At 41.3% G+C, this 23,722-nt stretch overlaps 1 long non-coding RNA gene across 2 annotated transcripts in view; it reads right to left on the bottom strand.

The window, feature by feature from the left end:
- LOC139156688 (uncharacterized) overlaps positions 1 to 23,722 on the bottom strand; it is a 150,751-nt gene that overhangs the window by 99,568 nt on the left and 27,461 nt on the right. The window contains exons 3-4 of one of the 2 annotated variants that reach the window (XR_011557367.1): positions 8,521 to 8,562; positions 7,248 to 7,693 (exon numbers count right to left, since the gene is read on the bottom strand). This is a non-coding gene — a long non-coding RNA (uncharacterized lncRNA). Of the gene's footprint in view, positions 1 to 7,247; positions 7,694 to 8,520; positions 8,563 to 23,722 lie in introns of those variants that run through there. The other variant, XR_011557366.1, reaches the window with a different exon arrangement.

Raw genomic sequence — 23,722 nt, 5'->3', positions numbered from 1 at the left:
CTGGAATGGAAACAGTTAAATACTGATTAGCTTTCCATGGTGATGCAGTGGTTAGAATGTAGGAATTCTCTCCCAACTGACTTGAGGTTGATTGAGCCTTCCATCCTTCAGAGGGGAAATAAGGACCCAGATTGTTGGGAGTAATATGCTGTCTTTATAAACCACTTAGAGAGTTCTGTAAAGCACTATGGAATAGCATATAAATTGTTATTGTTGTAAGCTACCCAGAGTCCTTAGGGAGTTGGGTGGCATATAAATCAAACGAATGATAGATAGATAGATAGATAGATAGATAGATAGATAGATAGATAGATAGATAGATAGATAGATAGATAGATAGTGTTTGTCTGGGTCACTCCGGAGGCTATGATCAACCCAAAAAGATAAGCCAGACACACCGGTTGAATCCAAACACAGTTTTATAATGGTAAAGAGAAAAGAAGCCAACAGAAAATGTCATTACAGATCAGGAAAACACTGGAACTCCAAATAGATACACGAAGGCAATTGTTCATACAGAAACACAGGATCCTTAATGCCAGACGAGGCTGTTGAGCTAACAGACACACACACCTCCCACCAGTCTTCAAGGCTGCTGGGCCACAAGCCAGGAACAAAAACACTGAGAGAAAAGGCAGATAACACCAACTCCCCTTTGATAACACTCCACGCTGCCGGAATGGTTCTCATGCCTTATAAGCCCTTCCCTGCTAATGAGGACCACGCCCAACCCCCTGGTGTTCCTCATTCAATGCTGATAATATCTACACAGTTGATTTCTCCTTTGAGCTATGCATCTCTGCCGCATACTAATGATAGCTTGTGCGTCATCATCATCCAGGGACTCCAGGGAATCACAGCTACTTGCTTGAGATAGCCCTTCCCCAGGACTCCCAGGCCTTGCATCACCTTCACTTTCATGACTGCTGTCTGCACTGTCTGACTGCAAAGAACTCTCCTCTCCGCTTTCAGCCTCCCCCGGGCATGGAGCCAGCAGAGACACAGCTGGTCTTTGATCTGGCTCAGGCTGAACCACAACAGATAGATAGATAGATAGATAGATAGATAGATAGATAGATAGATAGATAGATAGATAGATAGATAGATAGATAGATAGATAGATAGATAGATAGATAGATAGATGTCTTTTTCCAGATTGCTGAATCCACCCAGAAATGTTTAGTCTTTGGACAATAGTAACATGCATATGTTCCTAGACATGGATGTACAGCCCCCAACCAAAAGCTGCAGTATCCATAGGGAGGTCCAAATAGTTAAGGTGGTCATCATGACATTGCTGCATATACAAAACTGGTGGGATTTTGATTGTAGGGTTGTGGGTCGCCATCTTGAATTGTTATTTTTTAATCTCTGCCCAAAATTCCCCAAACAGCAATTACATGTGATACAAGTGAAAAGCTATTAAATGTATGGCATGTGTGGAAAAATGGTTAAATATCTGACAGATGAGTAAACCATTGACAGTATTTAGCATTCTTAACCCTGCTGTTCTGTTTAGAAAAAAATCCCAATCTTATGTTCCCGGGTCTATTTGACCCAGACTGCAAATTGATCATTTTAGGTACTTATATTTGGTCTTTTTGAAAGCTTTTTTCACCTGGAAACAAGTTTGAACATTTCTGCACACAATGGAATGAAAATTGAACTGAAACAATTAATCCTTATTGGTTTATTTTGCACATAAATGTGCCTCCCCCCCGTTTTTGTGAAATGTTTTTCAATTTATGGATAGTTTTGCTTGCAAAATGCATTCTATTTTACTGAAGTTGGTGTGGGATTGGTAGCTTGAACATTTCTGCACACAATGATATGGAAATTGAAATGGAAAAAGTAAATCTTATTGGTTTATTATGCTGATATAATGCATACCCCCCCGTTTCTGTGAAATAGTCTTCACTTTATGGATAGTTTTGTTATCAAAATGCATTCTATTTTACTAAAGTTGGTGTGGGATTTGTAGCTTGAACATTTCTGAACATAATGATATGAAAATTGAACTGGAAAAATTGATGCATATTGGTTTATTTTGCACATAAAGTTATTTCAATTTATATAAAAAATATGCTGTTAATTTCAAACTTACATACTTTTTTTTAGTAAAATGGATTTCTTTCATAAAATTAGTTCTCTGGCTACAATGTGGTTGATTTTCAAAAGGATATTCCAAATATTTCTAGCCAAATATGTATAACAAGTGACAATAATGGCACACAGCAAGGCCGAGGGGGGTGGCCCTTTTGTGGCAAAAATAAACCAATAAGAACCATTTTTTTCAGTTTATTTATATTTTTCTTATGTTCAGGATTGTTCAATTTAGTATATCAAACCTTTTGGGGGAAAATTCCTTAGGGATTTGTAGCCTTAAAAAATATAAATTGACACGAAATTCAGAAAGGATGGGGGGAGGGGCTTTTTGATCAAAATAGAAAAATAAGTCTCAATTTTTCCAGTTCAATTTTCATATCATTATGTTCATAAATGTTCAAACTAGTTTTCCAGTTGAAAAAGTTTTCTAAAAGACCAAATTCAAGTACCTAAAAAAAATCATTTTGGTCCGGGTCTATATGACCCGAACAGACTAAACGTGACTTTTTTTTTTGCCCAGAAAAAAAATTTTTTCCCCACCCCCACAAATATTTTTTTGATGATCAGCATTGTTAAATTGAGTAAATGAATGCCTAAGATTTTAAAGAATATTTTGCATTTGGAGCATAAAAAAATAAAAAGTGAAAATGGTTGCAAGTAGCCGGGGGGGGGGAGGCCTTATTTCTGATGTTAAAAAACCAGTAAGAATCATTTTTTTCAGTTCCTTTATATTTTTCTTATATTCAGAAATGTTCAAGCTACCAATCCCACACCAACTTCAGTAAAATAGAATGCATTTTGCAAGCAAAACTATCCATAAATTGAAAAACATTTCACAAAAACGGGGGGGAGGCACATTTATGTGCAAAATAAACCAACAAGGATTAATTTTTTCAGTTCAATTTTCATTCCAATGTGTGCAGAAATGTTCAGACTACTTTCCAAGTGAAAAAAGCTTTCAAAAAGACCAAACATAAGCACTGCAAATGAAGAGTTTTCGGTCCGGGTCAGGGTGACCCGGGAACAGAAGATTTGTAACTTTTTTTGCCCAGCAAAAACTAAGCCCCCCACCCCCCAAAAAAAATCTCATAGAGAGAACTCCTGAAATGATGAACAGTCATGAAATTTCAAGTTTCAGATAGGCAGGGAAATTTTTTTACAGGGACTCAAACTTGGCTTCGGGTCACATACGACCCGAACAGAACAGCAGGGTTTTAAATGAAGGTGTCCTAAAAATAAAATGGTGTCAAATTTATTCCCAACTCCAGCTCTTATTTTTGGAGAGTGGCTTTGGTATGGTGGTCGAAGACATAACAAGGACACCCTTCAGTCCCCCCCCCCCGCCAAAAAAGCAGTGGCCCCTGAGGAAACACGGCTCTTCTATATCTTGGTAGGATACAGAAGCTGGCCTAGACAATGGCACTTTTCACCTCAGAGACAAAAAATGCAGGTCCAGAATAGGAATATAAAAGGAGTGTAAAGCACTTTCCCCCCTCCCACTCATTCCCATGACCATACTCATTGCTCCCTTAGTTTGCATCTACCCACCTGAAATCTGTACAAAGAGGTTTGTTGTGCTGATCTGGACTCAGATGTTCAGAGGTCGAATGGCATGGAAGGTCTGTGTGAGTTCAACTGACTGGGAACAGTTGGCAAGGCCACACCATAGATGAAGACGCAAGCCTCTGGGAGCTAAGGCAGACCTGGACAGAAAAGGATCCCTCAAGCAGAGAGAGAGAGAGAGAGAGAGAGAAAGCGTAGTCGCTATTGCTATTCCATGAACCGGTAAGGAGGGACAGAAAGGGGGGGGAGAAATAGAGTCTCTCTTTAACACACACACACACAACACAGAGAGAGAGAGAAAGGAAAAGAATTAATGAAAAGGAGAGAGTGATGGGGGATGGAGAAAAGAATTGAAAAAGAAGACGGCAATTTCCAAAATGGGCTGCAAGAGAGAAAGCTGGTGTGGAGGGGTGGTCAGAATGAAAATAAAAAGGAGCTGACAATTTTTTCTTTTTGTTTTTGGTTGGTGGTTCATTTATCACAAATCACTGGAAATGTCAAGCTTGCCTTCCAAGAGTTGTCTTATAATCAGAGGTGGGCAGCAGGAAGGACGGGGTGGAACACTGTTCCACCAGTGGAAATGAAGATTCCTGCGCAGCTCCAGCTGATCGGCAGCTGTCACTTCCTGGATTACTAGTCTCAGCTCAGCTCCTTTTTCCCCCTGCTGCTGCTGCTGCATCTGCGCTCCTTGCTTTTTTTCCTCTTTCCTCCTTCCTGGCCTCAAACGAGCTTCCCTCTCTCCTGCCCGGCTCCCGTCCAGCCTCACGTGGCCACTTCCTTCCTGAGGTGCAAGCAGAAGGCATGGGTGGAAGTGGCGCTGGCAGCATTATGCTTCTGGCAGCACCTGTTCACCTAGCTACCCAGCCTGAAGCGGGGAGCGACCCAGGAAGAAGAGCACAGGAAACGCAAAGCAAATTGTCAACCCAGCAAGCAACACTGGTAAGGCTGTAAGTTGAGGACTTAACAGTTCACTTGAACGATGATTGTTCAAGCCACTCCCACCTGATTATATGGTCGGCAAGCCACTCCTACCCAGTCACATGACCATTAAGCCACACCCACAAAATAAGCCACAGAGTAAAATTTTGGCTGCCCATTACTGCACCTAATGTACATGGATCAGGAAATGTGAGGAGTGTACAGCTTTTGGGATAAAAGAGCAGGAAGCCCATCCTATTTTGAATCTCCTTCTGCATGCCACATGGCAAATCTTCCCATTCATAATTTATGACACATATCTGTGGAGCTCTTGTGAAAGGACACAGTGGGTCTCTGAGCTCAAATGAAAAGTCAAACCTCTGTTTTCCTGGTTCTGCTTATATTACAGTAATTCTGGGCTGTATCTGAAAAATGATGGCTGCGTCAGAACATCTATTAGAAACCTTTATTGTTAGAGGTTTATATCCTGGCAATAGAAAAAAAAAAACTATCTGAGTTCTCACACAATAAATTGTATTTGTGAACTGCAGAACTGTTGTGCTTCTAAGCTGACAGACTGGTATTTCAGTTGCTTTATTTAACCATGAAGGGACCAAGCAGTGAAGGGCAGAATATATAATTATCTACCTCTATCTCTATCTATCATCCCTATCAATCAACTATCTTTCTGTCTGTCTGTCCATCCGTCCATCCATCCGTCCATCCACCCACCCATCCATCCATCCATCCACCCAAACACACACCCACCCACCCACCCACCTAAGGGGAATCCCAGCAGCGCAAAAACGGGCGTTTCGGCTGGCAAAAGGTGTGAGTTTTGGGTTTGCACGTATTAATCGCTTTTCCATTGATTCCTATGGGAGACATTGTTTCATCTTATGAACCTATCCCCTTATGAACCTCATCCCGGAACCAATTAAGTTCATAAGACAAGGTATAACTGTATGTTGAAGTATATTATTAACCTTCAATCAAAAGAACAACTATTACTTCCCCTGTTTCTACTTCTCTTTTGGGAAGTCAACAAAGTAAAATTTTCACAGGCTACAAGAGCAGAAATCACTCAACTAGCCCTATAGTTTCAGGCTGCTTCTTTTAAAATAGTAGTAATATTGCTCATTTTTCTTGATTTGATTTGACTTCAATTTTATTCTGTTAGAATATGGATTCTAAATTCTAAATAATCAATTTCTGCCCTCATCTGAAGATGAATGGATGTCCAGTTGCCTTTAGAATGTACTTTTCCTCAGTAAGAGCAGTCAGGAATAAGAAATTCCAATTGTGCCTAAAAGGCCATAGTGTCTGACACCCTTTGCTCTACAGGGTGTGATCAGTGATGCAAATTGAGTATCATCAGAAAAGAAAACCCAAAGACATTTCTTCCATCAAACAACTCGTAGAATTTACCGACTTACAGGTAATTCTCAGTTTGCTGCGGAAGACGGTACCTTAACAGAAATGGAATAGAAAGTGTCATCTTGATATGAACAAATTATGGATGGATGCATAGATGGATATTACATACTTGCATTTAATGCAGTGCCAGAGGTTTCCCAAATGATTGCAGAACTTGTAACCTTTCGGTATCTCTAATACTCTGGTGTAAAGAAGACTATAGCATTAAGGGTGTAATGAGGAAGGTGTCTGCTTCTGAGTGGAAAAGGTTGACTCACTGCATAATCAGGCCACTTATATATTTGAAACCAATTTGGGACTGGCATTTATGTCCCTAATTAAACTGGCAAGAAATTCTTGCAGCTGGTCACATGCCAGACTAGCAGATTGCTAGGCTGAGAGCTAAGCCAAGAGTATGCCTTGGTTCAAGATGAAATTTCTAAGTCTGATAACTGGAATTTTGCATGCGAACAATTTTGAAAGATGCTTGTTTCTGCTTTGGAATGTGAAAACTACAAAAAGGAAAGGCTATTTGTTCTGTTTAAAGTCTGACTACTACTATGGAAGTCACATTTCATAAATGATAGGACAGATACTTTAAGTAAAATATATTCTCCATCTTAACCACTATAGATAATGTTTTTCTTATAAAGAGATTGCTGCTTATACCATAGTTAGATGATTAGATTGTACTCTAATTGCCCTATTTTGTCCCTGAGAAGAAATATGTCTTTTCTGCTGGTTATTATGCCATGTGTACCTATTGGCAGTAATTCTGCCAGTGGTGAAATTCTTTTTTTTTTACTACCAGTGGATGTGGCTTGGTGGGCATGGTGAAGTTGGTGGGCATGGCATGGCAAAATCTCCATTCCCACCCCACTCTGGGCCCAGCCAGAGGTGGTATTTGCCAGTCCCATGAACTACTCAAAATTTCCACTACTGGTTCTCCGAACTACTCAAAGTTTCTGCTACCTGTTCTCCAGAACCTGTCAGAACCTGCTGCATTTCACCCCTGGGTTGTGCCACTACTAATATTAAGCAACTTTGCTTCCAAAATTGTTCCAGATTCAGAGTTTCTCATTTTTAAAAAAAATCTAATTGTTCACAGGATTACTTAGCTACTCTGGCTGTCTATTCAAACAATGAAATATTAATCTAGGAATTCCCCTCAGGTTCTGTTCTGTCTGGCTCTCTGATAGGAACCTCCCGAAAATTCAAGGATACAAATTTCAGACACACACACGTTTGAAAATTTCAAAACAATGTTCTTTATCACAAAAGTAAAAATAAACTAAGCACTCTTTTTGTATTGCAAAGAGCACTCTTCCCAAAACAACCCCGTAGTCTGTACAATGTCCCTTAAGCAGTCATTAAGTACTTAGCCAGCAGCTGTGGAGAAACTTCACACCCCTTCTTCTTTCAATGAAAGGAGACACACACATACATGCTGCTCTGCTTTGGTTTCAAAAGCGTGAAAAAGCAACAAAGTCCAGCACACAAGAGTCCTGATGAAACTGCAACAGATATTCTTCCACAACGGCCAAACCCACATGTTGCTATTTATAGCAGCAGCTCTAATTACTGGAGCCCCACCCAAACACAGGTGGCCTTCCTTATTTCCTGCAATATGTTCTTACTTGGTCTCTTCTACGCATAATTCTGCGCTTGCGTGGGTCCAAAATGTCATCATCTGAAGCAATAGAAGATAAGGAAGATTGACTGCCTTGGCTGTGTGCCAAGTCCTCCTCTGCCGAGTCACTCCCACCTTCTTCTTCGTCCGAGGAAACTAAACTCTGATCTGATTCTGTCGGCAATAACACAGGCCTGTGACATGTTGAATTTTCCCCTGCATCCACCTCCCCATTCCCTGGGGCAGGAGCTGGGCCAGAGCCAACCACAACAGGTTCCCCCTCAGACCTACCAATTAGGGCAAGTGAAAGAGTTATCAACCTAATGCAGCAGTGGGTTCGGATCGGTTCTAAGAGCCTCCACCCACCTGCTCGGGATGCTTCTGTGCACGCACAGAAGTGTCATGCGCATGTGCAAATGCATGCACGAACAGGTAGTAAAGGCTTTTAGAGCCCACTACTGCCCTAATAGTAACCGTCTCCTCTGTCTGTCTTAAATGCCTGTTGAATAACTGGGTTAAGATGAGTGGCTATAGAAATCTATAAATAAATGGCAAAGGTGGAGAATTCTGGAGATGCACTTCTTAATATCTCAAAAGCCTCAGGTAACAATATCCTGGTTGTGGGAGGGGAAAGACAGAATGGGGGAAGCAGAGCCCTTATTAATTAGTTTTAATATATACTTTATACTTGTTTAAAGGCACTTGAAACTTATCTTCAGGTTGTATTTTCTATGTAATGTACTGTTGCTGGAACAGAACAATGAAATTAAACTGAGTCCTTTCTTGGTATTTGTAGATTATGATTTATACCTCCTCTTCAAAAATTAAATATCCTCCCCCTCTAAATAAACAATGCACCCTCCTTCCAAACAGTTGCTCTTGCTTACTTTTATTCTGCCACAGAAACTTCAGTTTTGCAGAGTTTCTTCCTGAAAAAGAAGGGAGAAGAGAGTACATTTTATATCTCATGGACATCCAGGTGAATGACCCTGACCCATCTTCATTTGTCTACAGCAGTTGTGATTGGATTGCAAGAAGTCTTATAAGCAGGTCTATTCAGCACTTTTCTGCCAATTACAAAGCAAATGGAAAGGGTACAGGCTTTCATTGCTAGCAAAGCAGCAAAGTGATAAGAGGAGCAGGTGGCAGCTGTGTCCAAGAAAACCATTGTGCAACTTCAGTTGAGTGTGCCAATTGCACCCTTTTCTGGTCATTCATGCACCCTCCTTCCAAACAGTTGCTCTTGCTTATTTTTTACTCCCTTACTCCCTTAGTCACCTCTCAATTGGGCTACTGCAATGTGTTCTACATGAATTTCCCTTGAAGGCTGCTCAGAAGCTTCCATTGGTCCAGTGTGCCCCCCACACACACACATTGTCCTGCAGTAAATGCTACTTAAAATATTACAAGAAAATGAAGACAAAAATTGTTTATTACATTTATATCCCGTTATTATTCCAACAGTACCAGGCTGCTCATTGTAATCTTCTCAGAACATGGTATTAACATGGTTGATAGTTAGGGGATTATTTATTTATCTGTTTATCTATTTATCTCTTTATTTCAACTTCTATGCTGCCCAATCCTAAAGGACTCAGGGCAGCTTACAACAATGTAAAATACAAAAAACAGTAAAAAGAAATCAAATATAGAATCTAAGCTATAAAACCTTAATTAAAAGCCATAATAAACTAACCCAGGATGCATACTTGACATTCGTACAATTTGGCCGTGATTGTTATTGGTTCATGGCCCCCAGGCCTGCCGGCAGAGCCAGGTCTTCATGGCCTTATGGAAAGCCAATAGGGTTGGAACAGTATGGACATTGGGAGGGGAGAGTTGATTCCATAGAGCCGGGGCGGCAAAAGAGAAGCCCCCCCACCCCATGGTCCCACAAACCTGCATTGCTTAATTGAGTAATGATGATTACTATCTATTGTATTAAATGTCTTGTTAGCCCCCTATAGTCTCTTTGGCAAAAGGATGGGTATATGAAATATGATAAAGAAATAAATGTTCTCTTTTGACATCAATGTCAAAATCAATCTTTTCACTAATGCTAATTAGAAGAGCATGAATTTTAAATCACATGTCAGCTAAATCAGCCAGTAGATAAGTGGAGGAAATAGTACCTACCCACCCACCTACTGAGCAAAATTAGGCAATCAGCATTCATTTGTCCTGAATAAATAAATAAATAGCTCATTTTCTCCTTGTTCCCTAATAATTCAAATTCCGATAAACGGAAAACAAAGGAGAAGTTTTTAAAAAGTTTCTTCTTCCCCGCCCACACACAATCCAGAGATTTGCTTCTATGAGTTGGGGAGCATTTATTGCTTTGCAAAGCATTGTCAAGATGGTCTGCTCTGTAGGTGGGTGTGATGCTTAGGTTATCTCGGGGAACTGCAGCAAATGTTGAGAACACAGACTCAGCTTCTTCTCTTCATGAAAGCAAATCAGTAGTGCTAGGAAAGTGTATTTTCAGTGGAAATCTTGTTGCATTGTTGCCGGCTTTCATGCTCCATGCTCTGAGTTTAATTGGGAAAACATCAAATGAGAGATTGGGGGTATAATGGATAGTCTCTCGAATCAGCAGATGCCAGCAGATGTTGGAAGGACTCAAGCTTGCTCAGAGCAGAAATGAGAGGAAAATGGAAACAATTTCATGTATAAAGAACACTGGCTAAATATAATCATTAAGATTTTACAGCGTGTTATTGTTAGAATATTTTATTCCAAATCTACTTGGGAGCTGAGCTCAAGAAACCAGGCAGATGCGTGAAATTACCATAAATTATTTATTCTTCATTTAATAACGATGACAGTAAGTTGTTAGTGGTCAGCTGCAAAAACCCCTTCTTCCAGCACAGATTATATGCATTACTATCAGCCTCCTTTTCAATATTTTCCCCTTACTCATTCACCCAATTCCATTCTTATCATACCATCTTCTTCCGCATGCCAGGGCCTCTAGGTTTTCTTACAATAAAGGTAAAAGTTTCCCTTGTCCAGTTGTGTCTGACTCTAGGTGGGCAGTGTTCATCTCTGTTTCTTAGTAGAGGAAGCCATCATTGTCTGGAGACATTTCTGTGGTCATGTGGCCAGCATAACTACCTTATTTTTCGGAGTATAGGATGCACCGGTGTATAAGACGCACCAAGATTTCAAAAAGTTAAGTAAGAAAAAAAAAAGTTTCTCTCCTCTTCAGCCCCAGGAGCATTCTGCAAGTCTCCCAAAACTTCTGAGCGGCCCATTTTTTAATTTTTATTTTTTAAATGGGCCTGGTTTTTTGCAAAAAACAGGGATGATTTTGCTTTCCCCCAGCCCCCAGGAGCGCTCTGCAGGCCACCCAAATCCTCTGAGCTATCTGTTTTTTTTAAAAAAATGGATCCATTTTTCACCTGTTTTTGCAAAAAAATGGGGCAATGTAGAGGGTTTGGGAAGCCTGCAGAGTGCTTCTGGGAGAAGGCAAAAGGCCCCCATTTTTTGTAGAAAACCACCCATTTTTCACCTTTTTTACAAAAATGGGGTGTGTAGAAGGTTTGGGAGGCCTGCAGAGTGCTCCTAAGGGCTGGATGAGGGCAAAAATGCCCAGTTTTTGCAAAAAAGGCCAATTTTTCTTTAAAATGGGATGCAGGGGCAGGGCTTCAGGAAGCCAAAAATGGCTGTATTCGGTGTATAAGATGCTCTGATATTTCCATCCTCTTTTAGTGGTGTGTCTTATACTCCGAAAAATATGGTATATGCCAAGGCGCATGGCAGGGTCAAGGACCACTTGGTGCAGCCAACTCGGTACAACCAACCCACCAAGGCTAACTCACCACAGCCAATTCACCATATGGCAACTTGCCACAGGACAAGTAGGAAGGTAACACTATTCCACACATGGAATGGTGTCACCTTCCCACTGAGAGGGTATTCTTTACCTGCTTAATGTCTATAGAGATTGTCAGTCATCCAGGTCATTGTTCTGCTGCTGTGTCTCAACCGCCCGTAATTACAGGGTAATTAGTCCAGGAAGACACACACCACACGATAAAAGGAAAACCCAAAAGTTTTTATAAACAGAAAAACAGAAACAGCTCCCTTTTTAAATGTCAAAGGGATTTTCTGGTACACACAAGGCACAGGTTAAATGCAGTCCAATTGCTCACCCAATAACTGGGAAATTGAGTCCAATTCTAAAGTCCAGAGAGTCCACACACACAATCCTGAACAGCAAAAACCATGATCTTGATGAAACAATGAATCAGATGAACTGCCATGAGGCTGAAACCCCAGGCTGCACTTTTATCTGTAGACTAATTACAGCAGCCCCAGCCAACCACAGGTGGCCTCATTTTCTCTTGTAATAATCCTTCAGTTGTTGTCTCCTATGCATCACTCTATGCATGCGTGGATGTGTCATTAATTCTTGTACAGAATCCAGGGATAATACAGATGATTGATCTCCTCCTGGGCTATCTGCCAAACTCCCCTCCTCCCTGTCACTCATGTCTCCTTGGTCAGAGGAGGCTTCGTCGGCAGTTTCTACTGGGAGCAAAACAGGCCTGCGGCATGTGGATGTCTCCCCCACATCCACCTTCACATTCCTTGGGGCAGGAGCTGGGGCAGAGCTAACCACAACAGATACATAGTGCTTTTTTTTTCAAAAGGCAACTGCCCTTTCTGTTTTGTTTTTTTTTGAAGATGTTTTGCTTCTCATCAAAGATAGCTGAAAAAATTGCCCCTTTGAAAAAGAACTTTTGGGATATTTATCTGCTTGCATTTGCATGCTTGCAAACTGCTAGGTGGGCAGGAACTGGGGCAAATAACAGACACTGACCCTGTCACACAGAGCTCAGGCCTCAGCTTTGCAGCTGACAAGCTCAGTGTCTTTAACCACATTTACCTAATGAAAAGCTATCCTTGGAATATGCCTCTTATCTCACTTCAATAGATAAACTACTTTCAAGGCCTAAGAACAGTGAATAGTAAGGAAGCCAACAAATCTTAGAGTAAAACTGAGACATGGTTACATAGAAACATAGATTGACGGCAGAAAAATACCTCATGGTCCATCTAGTCTGCCCTTCTGCTATTTCCTGTATTTTATCTTAGGATGGATATATGTTTATCCCAGGCATGTTTAAATTCAGTTACTGTGGATTTACCAACCACGTCTGCTGGAAGTTTGTTTCAAGCATCTACTACTCTTTCAGTAAAATAATATTTTCTCACGTAACTTCTAATCTTTTCCCCAACTAATCTCAGATTGTGCCCCCTTGCTCTTGTGTTCCCTTTCCTATTAAAAACACTTCCCTCCTGAACCTTATTTAACCCTTTGACATATGTAAATGTTTCAATCATGTCCCCGCTTTCCTTTCTGATCTCCAGACTATACAGATTGAGTTCATTAAGTCTTTCTCCCTAGGAGTGTAAGTGCTGAAATAAAATATTCTCATATCATAAAACAATATTCTAATTCACCCAGGCTTATTTGCTGAATCTGGTAAAAAATCAAGATGGTAGCTAAAATGATACAATTGAAGTTGTGCCTTTTTTATGTGTAATGCACATACAGCCACCATCTTGAGTTTTGAACAAGATGCAGACATGCCTACCGTGTTTCCCCGATTGTAAGACATATGGGGGGTTTCAGGGGGGTCGGCTAATATAAGCCATACCCCGAAAGTAAGACAAATGTCTTACTTTCGGGGAAACACGGGGGTATTGCGGGGGGGGAGCCCGATGACCCGCCGAGCAGGTGGGAGAGCTCGGCGGCAAGGCACAAAGGATTTCCCTCGAGAGAGAGAGTGGGGGATAGTCGTCGTCGGAGCACTAAAGACCAGGGCAGAGAAAGCGCGAGCTGCATGCGGGAGAAGCGGAGGAGGAGTCAGGCAAGCCGAATGGGAGCCTGTTCTGTGTGAGTCCGGTCCGGGTTTTGCTTACAGCCCCGGGCATTAGCAATAGCAGCGGCGGCAGGAGAGGCAGCCCTTTGCAATGTGGTCCGCCTGTCTCGGCACTTGCAGAGCGAGGATGTAGAGGTGGGTTTGCGGAGGAGTTGCTGGCGGGGAATGGAGCGAGGGAGGGCAGGGGAGGGATTCCCATTCGGCTTGCCTGATTCCTCCTCCGCTTCTCCCGCATGCAGCTCGCGCTTTCTCTGCCCTGGTCTTTAGCGCTCCGACGACGACTATCCCCCACTCTCTCTCTCTCTCTCTCAAAGAAAAGCCTTAATTTCGTAGCCATCGGTTCATCGGCCTTCCGAGGCTGGAGTTCGTCCTTTTGGGGGATTACGATCGCTTAATCCAAACCACCGCCGGTATCCCCCCCCCCACGTGATTCCTTGCACCTTCTTCCCCGTCGAGAGAATTCCGATAGCAATACTAAGTTCTTTCCCTTTAAACACAAGCATAAGCACGCGACCCAAAGTAGAGATGCAAAACTTTGATGCGCTAGTTGCGGGAGGTTAGAGTAGCTGGGCTGTTATTGCACCACGTTCAGCGTTCGTCGGTCCAGTTAGGCAGGTGGGGCTGCCCAACTGCGCAGAGCGGCTCCTCCCCTCCAGACACACGCTTCCCCGACACGCGTCTGCAGCTCCACGCGTGCACCGAGGGAAATCCTTTGCCGCTAAAAGGACCCTTTCAATTTTTTTCCAATGTAAGACATACCCCGAAAGTAAGACATAGGGGGGCTTTTGGGGGTAAAAAGAAAGTAAGACACTGTCTTACTATCGGGGAAACACGGTATCACTATTTTCTACTGGAAATATATATGCATAACTATGGGTATGTGAAGTAACTCATAATTTACTTGTTTGAAAAAGAAGATAGATTTACAGCTGATAACTATGTGAAATATTGCATATAATAAAACAAATAGTTTAGTTTTGCATTCAATTTCAGCTCATTTTGAGTTACCATATTATTGTTGATTTGAATTGTATTAGAATTCCCGACTGGCATCTATCAGCATTTAGCTTAGAGTGCATTTCTATGTATGTCTGCTTACTAAGAACCACTGTTCTCAATTACAGGATTTACTCCTAGGTAAATATCTGTAGGCTTGTAACCCCAGATCATTCAGACACTGGAGCTTGCTGTTTTCAATCAGATAACCCATTCTTCTTAAGCCAGCTAGTTTCCAGTTCTTTTGTGAATGAGCTGGTGGATATGCCTAACGTGTAGCAATTACCAATCATTCGGGTGAAAACTAAATGAAACTGTTACTCTGAGGCACACAAATCAGATTGCACAAATTGCCTTAGGTCTGCTGAATCTTAAACAGATGGGCAGCTGTATGTGATCCTTTGCCTACACACAGCCTCCAAAGAAAATCCTTGGGGCAGAAACCAACAGACGGCAAAGAGCAACATTTGCGTGTCAAGGAGCACACACTCTTTGGAGAGAAACTCTGGTGAATATGACAAAAGACAATGCTGATTTCTGAATTAATTTCATTAGCAAGAACGTGCTTACAAACAGTTCATTGTTAGAGGAAGAGAGGGTGAGTGTTCTTGAAAGGTAAAATGAAATAAATGTGAACCACTCCTTGATTAACTGTAGAAGGTAAAAGAAGAGCAGTGTGTTAGAGAAATTCACATATAAAAGATTTCAGATTATTTATAAATATATTATTTAATATATTGTTATTATGTTTATCTACCTGGTGATTGGACAGGCTGAGAATGAATGTAATTGTGATTTTATTTACTTTTATTTGTTCCATAAGGCCATTTAAATTTTCTAAAAGGTATTCAATCTGACTAACAATAAAAGCTTAAGCAGATGACATGTAAAATAACCCCACCCCCACCAATTTAAGGTGGGTTGGGGGTTTTTTTAGTTTAGGATTATCTTGGAAAGTTTGTAAATATAATCAAATAGTCACATTCACTCTTGGAGCTTTTCAACTTTTTTTTCTTCATCAAGTCATGTCTTGATGGACTGAAGGGCTACAAAATTTTTACTACTACACTGTGGGCGTGGTTTATGCATTTTCTTTCAACATCTTTCAGTGCAAATTGGGTGCTCTGGGATGGAGCTCCATTTTCACTAGCCCACTGCGTGTCCTTCCCACCCCCTGTCCAGGCAGTAGCCCACTCTGCTTCCAGGATTTCTAATCACATAGCATGCTTAGCTAATGTTTTCCATTGCATGTACTGTAAATAACAGTTCCTAAAATCTTGATTTTTTTTTTTTCAGGAAGAAACTTAATTCACAATCACATAATTGCATAGAAAACTGAACAATCGTCTCTATGTCTGACTATAATATTCAGATTTTCCAAAATGTTCAGAATCTGGTTTGGGGCATCAGAGATATTCTTAAGAATTCTTTTGCAATCTCCTCCCTTATTTGTTTAGTTTAAAAGCGAACCTTGATTTGTAAATCACTGAAAACTAATAATGAGCCTTGGCAATAAAGAATTGATATTTAGAATACCTATGAAGGATTCCCCACCATCAGAACTGATAAGGTTTCTTGGATGAGAATTGAATTTTTTCTTCTTCTTCTTCTTCTTCTTCTTCTTCTTCTTCTTCTTCTTCTTCTTCTTCTTCTTCTTCTTCTTCTTCTTCTTCTTCTTCTCCTTCTTCATCTTCTTCCCCTTCCCTTTCCCCTTCTTCTTCCTCCTCCTCCTCCTCCTCCCCCCTCCTCCTCCTCAAGAAAAAAAACAATCCAGTTGCCTTTAAAGGGTGGGGGAAGCACTTTTGAGATAGCTATGACCTGGATGACTGAGAATCGCCAGACGTATGAAGACATAATTTCATATACTGTATGTCAGATGAAAAAACTGTGGGCCTAGTTCAAATAAAAGCCAGAAATAAGAGATTTGGGGCCATTTTGCTCTGAAAGAGATTTATGCTGGACACAGAAAACTGTGCTGGCTTTTTTTATTAACCTATTTAATCTTCAAGGGGAAGTTATTTGAACAACTAGAGTCAGTTTGGCTTCTTCTGATATGGATTGTTATTTTAAATTGTTTTTTAATAGCACTTCTCATTTCTGGCTATTTAGAATGTGCTTACTGCTGTTTTACTTATTGTTTTGTTTTAAATCACTCTGAAATTTTTGATGATGAAAGCTGTGGTATAGCTATGTTTAAAACATTTGCATTCAATAGATTAAAAATAACAATTATTTGATCTGGCCTTTTCTTATATGCTATTTCATCTCAAATATATGGCGTATTTTTCTTGCAATGAATAAATCTCATCTCCTTCAAAATGAAAAATCAAGAGTGAAAGTAATTGCAATGTATTGGGTTAATAGTGTTATTGTGATCTTGTATTGCTGCTAGATTGCTTTGGGTTGTCTGTATGCAGGGGCGGGCAGCAGGCAGGACGGGGTGGAACGCAGTTCTACTGGTGGAAAGGAAGCTGTGTGCCCAGATTTAGCTGACCATAACCATAACCCCTCCCATCCTCCTCCTCCTCGGAAAGTGGCAGTGAGACTAGCACCAACAGGTATTGCAGGAGGTCCATTTCCTCCCCCTCTTTTCTCAACAGCTGATCAGCACCTGTTTGCCTACCCAGCCTGAGGCAGGGATCGACCCAGGAAGGAGAGCGCGGGAAACACAAAGCAAATTGTCACCCCAGAGAGCGATACTGGTGAGGTTGTAAGTCGAGGACTTAATAGTTCACTTGAACGATGATGATCATTCAAGCCACTCCCACCTGGTCAGATGGTCGGCAAGCCACTCCTACCCAGTCACATGACCATCAAGCCACACCCAAAAAAATAAGCCACACCCATAGTGTGGCAGTAAATAATTTGGCTGCCCATTAATGTCTGTATGACACTTGGTTTCGAGGAGTTAACTATTATAGAATAGTTTTTCCCACTCTAGTCAACTTCCAGATAGCTAGACTTCAAAACTCAGAATTCTTAGCCAGCATTGTCATGGCTGAAAATTCTGGGACTCGAAGTTCATATCAGTGGTACTTCCTGGTTCAGACTGGTTCTTAGAACAGGTAGTGGTGGCTCGAGGGGTAGTAGTGGTGGGTTGCTCCCGGTTTGGTCCAGTTTGCCCAACTGGTACCAACCTGCTGGTGACATCACGATGACCATCGACCATGGTATCCTTCTGTGCTGGCTGGAGGGGTTGGGAGAGGGAGGCACTGTTCTTCAGTGGTTCTCCTCCTACCTCTCCGGTCAATCGCAGTTGGTGTTAGTGGGGGGTCAGAGATTGACCTCTAGGTCTCTCCCTTGTGGGGTGCCTCAGGAGTCAGTCCTCTTCCCCCTGCTATTTAACATCTACATGAAACCTCTGGGTGAGATCATCCGAGGGCATGGGGTGAGGTATCATCAGTACACTGATGATACCCAGTTGTACATCTCCACCCCATGTCCAGTCAACGAAGCAGTGGAAGTGATGTGCTGGTGCCTGGAGACTGTTGGGGTCTGGATGGGTGTCAACAGGCTCAAACTCAACCCTGACAAGATGGAGTGGCTGTGGATTTTGCCTCCCAAGGACAATTCCATCTGTGTGTCCATTACCCTGGGGGGGGGGGAATTATTGACCCCCTTGGAGAGGGTCCGCAACTTGGGTATCCTCCTCGATCCACAGTTCACATTAAAGAATCATCTTTCAGCTGTGGCGAGGGGGGCGTTTTGCCAGGTTCGCCTGGTGCACCAGTTGCGGCCCTACCTGGACTGGGAGTCATTGCTCACAGTCACTCACACCCTCATCACCTCGAGATTCGACTACTGCAACACTCTCTACATCTACATTGGGCTACCTTTAAAGAGTGTTTGAAAACTTCATATCGTGCAGAATGCGGCTGCCAATCGTCATCACTCCACAGCCTGCACTGGCTGCCAATCAGTTTCCAGTCACAATTCAAAGTGTTGGTTATGACCTATAAAGCCCTACATGGCATCGGACCAGAATACCTCTGGGACTGCTTGCTGCCGCATGAATCCCAGTGACCGATTATGTCCCACAGAATTGGCCTTCTCCGGGTCCCGTCGACAAAACAATGCCATCTGGCGGGACTCAGGCAAAGAGCCTTCTCTGTGGTGGCCCCAGCCCTCTGGAATCAGCTCCCCCCGGAGATTAGGACTGTCCCCTCCCTCCTTGCCTTTTGCAAACTTTTGCAAGCTCATCTATGTCACCAGGCATGGAGGAATTGATATATCCTTAGCTGCCTTGACTTTATATATGATATGTTTGGGTTGTATGACTGTTTTTAATAGGGGTTTTTTAAAACTGTTTTAACATTGTATTTGTATATGATGTTTTATTGTTGTGAGCCGCTCCGAGTCCTTGGAGAGGGGCGGCATACAAATCTAATAAATTATTATTATTATTATTATTATTATTATTATTATTATTAATTATTATTAATTTGGACATAAGGAACTGGATCAGTCAGTGCCAGTCCATGAATGCCGCCATCTATTTTTGAAATTTTGGGGGATGTTTTTTTATAATGTTTTTCCAGGTTTTTTCCCTCCTTCTGAGCATGTGCAGAAGCTGAGTTTCTGGCAGTGCATATGTATTACCATTTTGTTTTTGGCTTTTTTTTTTAAAAAAAATGTTTTTTTAAGTGTGCATGTGCACAAAGTGCATTGCACTCAAGAGGCCCTGCCAGGTGGCATGGGAGGAAGCGAATCAGCAGTGAGGTAAGTTAGAACCCACTCCTGTGCAGAAGTGCCATGCATATGTGCAAGCACACAAACAAACTGGTGGCTATCTAATTTAGAACCCATCACTGGTCTATATACATCTGAATATTGCACATTTGATTAAGGACTAACTAAGAGATTCATAGATTGGCTAGTCTGTGGAATTTTGAGTAAAAGCAAACTTGCTGCCCAAGTTTACAACAGCATATCGAGATTAATTGATTAAAATGTGCTGTGCCACTGTTGTGGCAGAGGTTCATGCATGACTCAGTGTCAATCTAAAGGAGAAACATGCAATAAATGCAGTAAGAATAGGAAGCCTATTGCTTTGGGAACAGCAAGTCATTTGTTAAAGATAAAAAAAACCCAACTAAGCCCTTATTTTAAAATGCTGCTATAGAGTGTGCCACTGATGAAAAAATGAAAAGGAACTGTTGTGGTTCCGTCTGAGGCCCCTCAGGGGACAGCTGATCTTCTGTCGGTTTCCAGCTCAGAGGGAGAGGATGAGGAACAGGAGGTGCAGGCAGACGAGGAGGAGGAATCCCAGGCTGAAGAAGAGGGAGGACCGCCAGAGTCCCCCCAGAGGGAGCTCTCCCCAGCAAGCAGCCTGGATTCCTTAGAGGAAAATGCACAAGCCATAATTGATCTGCGACAGAGAAGAGCTACACAGCGAAGGGACCAATTGGCTAGGTACTTTCAGCATTAAAGAGGCAACAGCTGGGTTTGGGTGTGGTGCTCTTTGGAAAGGCTAAAAGGCAGACCCACCCTTCCTGGCTTGTGGAGTTTTATCTTTGAGAGTCTTGGGACCTGGCTGTGAACTTTGGCGTCTTGGAATCCTGGTTTGTGCCTTTGACTACTGAAACCTTGGGGTGGGTGTGCCAGCAAGAAGCTTGCTGTATTGTCTGGACATCAGGACTCTGCTGTAAAGTATTATAGCCTGTCTATTAGGAAGAACAGGTTTTCCTCTGTGTTTATTTTTTCCAACTATAAAGTACTTTTGCTTTTACCAGAGTGTCTGGCTGTTTTTTCCAGTTGGTGTTGAGGTCTGGGGGAACCCAGACAGAACAGGAACCAGGGATAACTTGGAAACCCATACTATTAAAGTAAAATTATTATTATTATTATTATTATTATTATTATTATTATTATTAATTAGATTTGTATGCCGCCCCTCTCCGTAGACTCGGGACGGCTCACAACAATAACGAAGACAATGTAACAATTCTAATAATTTAAAATGCACTAAAAAACCCATTATTAAAAGCAAGCATACACACAAACATACCATGTATAAACTATATAGGCCTAGGGGAGATGTCTCAGTTCCCCCATGCCTGACGGCAGAGATGGGTCCTAAGAGCTTTACGAAAGGCAAGGAGGGTGGGGGCAGTTCTGATCTCCGGGGGGAGCTGGTTCCAGAGGGTCGGGGCCGCCACAGAGAAGGCTCTTCTCCTGGGTCCCGCCAAACGACATTGTTTAGTCGATGGGACCCGGAGAAGGCCAATTCTGTGGGACCTAATCAGTTGCTGGGATTCGTACGGCAGAAGGCGGTCTCGGAGATATTCTGAGACCAGTAGTATGATTCTCAATAGGAGTGAATTGGCAAAAACATACAAATGCAAATGGACATTATTTTTGCTATATACCCAGTTATATCACGGTTGTAAATCTGAGCAGAATATCAGAGGTGTTAATTTTTTTAAAAAAATAAATATATATGATTAAAGACTTATATTGAAGAACAGAGAACTTCCATAGAGTAATACAATACCTGTTGCAAAATATAACAGCCAGCAAAGGAGATTGAACTTATAAATGATGGGGGGGGAAGGCTGAACCAGCACTTGAGTTGTGATTGGCTGAGGAAGCTGCCATGGACTGGGACTTAATCAGCAACCTGTGCACTAAATTTCTTATTGTGGAGACCATTGGGTACAAGTATTAGATGCTGTGTCTGTGTTTAAAGAGAGCACTGGCATTTTAATGGTAACATAAATTTATGGGAACATGCCCAGGTGCATGTGCCCAATGGAAAAAGGGAGAGATTGAACAGGATTAGATGGAAACTCAGGGAATTCATTTAAAGGCTGACTGAAGTTGTATCTGTGAACATGGATTGTATCTGATACTTGTAAAAAGAATGAAACTGTTCAAATATGTTGGAACTTAAAGTTACCATCAATTTCTATTGATCAATATGATCAATAGCCTTGGTCTAGAGTAAAGAAGATTTTTTTCCTAACCTGGATGAGGGACAGTATTTCAACAAAATAGACATTGCAGAGGCTTACTTGCACTTAGAAATGGAGAAAAATTCCAAGCCTTTCACATCATAAATACACAAAAATTTGTATCTTCTATATATGCTGCTCAAAAAAAAACCCCAGAATATAACTTCAAGTAAATCAAACTTCTGTGAAATCAAACTGTCCACTTAGGAAGCAACACTGATTGACAATCAATTTCACATGCTTTTGTGCAAATGGAATAGTTGTGCAAATGAAATATTCAGTGAGAATATTTCATTCATTCAGATCTAGGATGTGTTATTTGAGTGTTCCCTTTTATTTTTTGAGCTGTATATATATAAACCAAATACCATTCATGCATCATCACGAAATCTCCAGAACCATAAACCCTATAAACTTAAAACTTGTCATGTATGTTCCTCTTGGCTTCTAAGTGCTTCCTAAGAAAAGATTTTTTAAAAAATGACCGTCAGATCATTAGTTATTTCTTATATTATATACACACTCTGATGCTAAGGAGTTAGACATTCTACTCCCCCTCCCCACCTGAAAAGAACTCTGCTCCAACTGCCTGTGGGCTGGGGGTTTAGATATTCTACCCCATGCTAAGGGGTTCAGTTTTGTAATGAAACACAGGTATCCAGCTGCTAGTTATTATAATATATTGGTATTTGGAGACATTTCTGCCCTAGCAATTTGGCAGAGAGCCATGGACCAAGTACTACAAGCTTGTCCAGGCTCCTAGTACAATTTTGATGACACCCCCACCACCAGAGAAAATGTATTGGCCAAAAACCTCAGTGCAGATGACAAAGGTTAAAGAACAGTGCAAGAAATGTGAATTTTGAGAAAACTTAGTATTACATATCACAGACACTATTGATATAAAAAGCATACACAAGGCCAATGACATGTCACGGCTTTGATCCTCTTTAAGAGTCGTTAATTATGGTAATCAATTCCTGTTAAATTTTGCCCTTGTACCCCATCCCCTTAACATTTGTCTATATATCCTACCAGGTGTAGTGATAGACAAAACTGAAAAATTTCCACATGAGTAACCAGTGACACCAGACATGGGATTCACACCTTATAAGCAATATTTGTCAGTGAAACCAACTCTGGGTACATTACAATAAGGCACTGGCTCAGTTATGTCACCTATTAAGAAAGTTAGCAGGAACATCAAAGGATCTTTGCATTAGGTATGTTAAAAGGTGTTTTAAAAAAGATTTGCATGAATAGGAACACACTGAGATTGTTTGAGAAGCCAAAGGCTTCAACCAACACTTTCGTAGAAAGATATTTATCCTCATCACTGATCATCAGCTACTATTGCCAGTTTTCAGTCTACAAAAAAAGAGAAAGATTCTTTTTACAACAGCTGTTCAAATCCAGCATTTGTCTTTGTTCCTTGGGGACACAGCTACAAAGCAGAATTCAAAAGGACACTCAATCATGCAGATGCAGATAGATTGCCTCATTTACTTCTATAGGTTAACAATCTGAAACAATCACATTCAATGGGTTTCTTTGTATATGTTTTCTCTTACGTAGATCTGGATAGTGGAGATTATTCAGGAAGATTCTCCTAACAGCACTGCACTCTCTCAAGTTTATATGCCACCTGAAATGGCTGTAATGCACAGCAAAATAATTATACTAATGGTCATATTTTGAGAATATAATTTCATTTCGAAATCTAATCTGAGAAGCATCTGAAACAAGATGCGCAATCTGAAAGTACAACATTTTCCACTGAATAAAGTATAGCCATAAACTCTAGAGGGGAGTCCTCGGAGAGGGGCAGCATACAAATCTAATAAATTATTATTATTATATGGATTATCAAAAAGAGCAAAGACACAAGTGGACCTCTTATATTATACAGATTGCTCCTTACAAAATTTTGAAGTAAATATTGACCAACTAAGGAAAATAGAAGTATGCTGGTGTGATTGTCACAAAGCTGTAATTCCTGAGATAAAAACAGTAAGATCTACACCTTCCCCTGAAGTATACACACAACTGGTGGCTTCATGGATGTCAGCACTGGCTGTTGTGACAGATGTTATCCTGTTTCCATAGGAATTCCATCACAGTGCATTTTAAGAATGTTTCCTCATCTAGATGGGGAGGGGGCAGATTGCATTAGGTTATTCTCATTAGCTGCTTAAGCCTGCCTTTGATTTAGTATTGTTGCTTAATTGCCTTGAACTGCCTGGGTATGT

The sequence above is a fragment of the Erythrolamprus reginae genome, chromosome 1 (genome assembly GCF_031021105.1).
Source record: "Erythrolamprus reginae isolate rEryReg1 chromosome 1, rEryReg1.hap1, whole genome shotgun sequence".
NCBI lineage: Eukaryota > Metazoa > Chordata > Lepidosauria > Squamata > Dipsadidae > Erythrolamprus > Erythrolamprus reginae.
The sequence above is the reverse complement of the archived record's forward strand: the minus strand, read 5'-3'. Positions and strand labels throughout refer to the sequence as shown.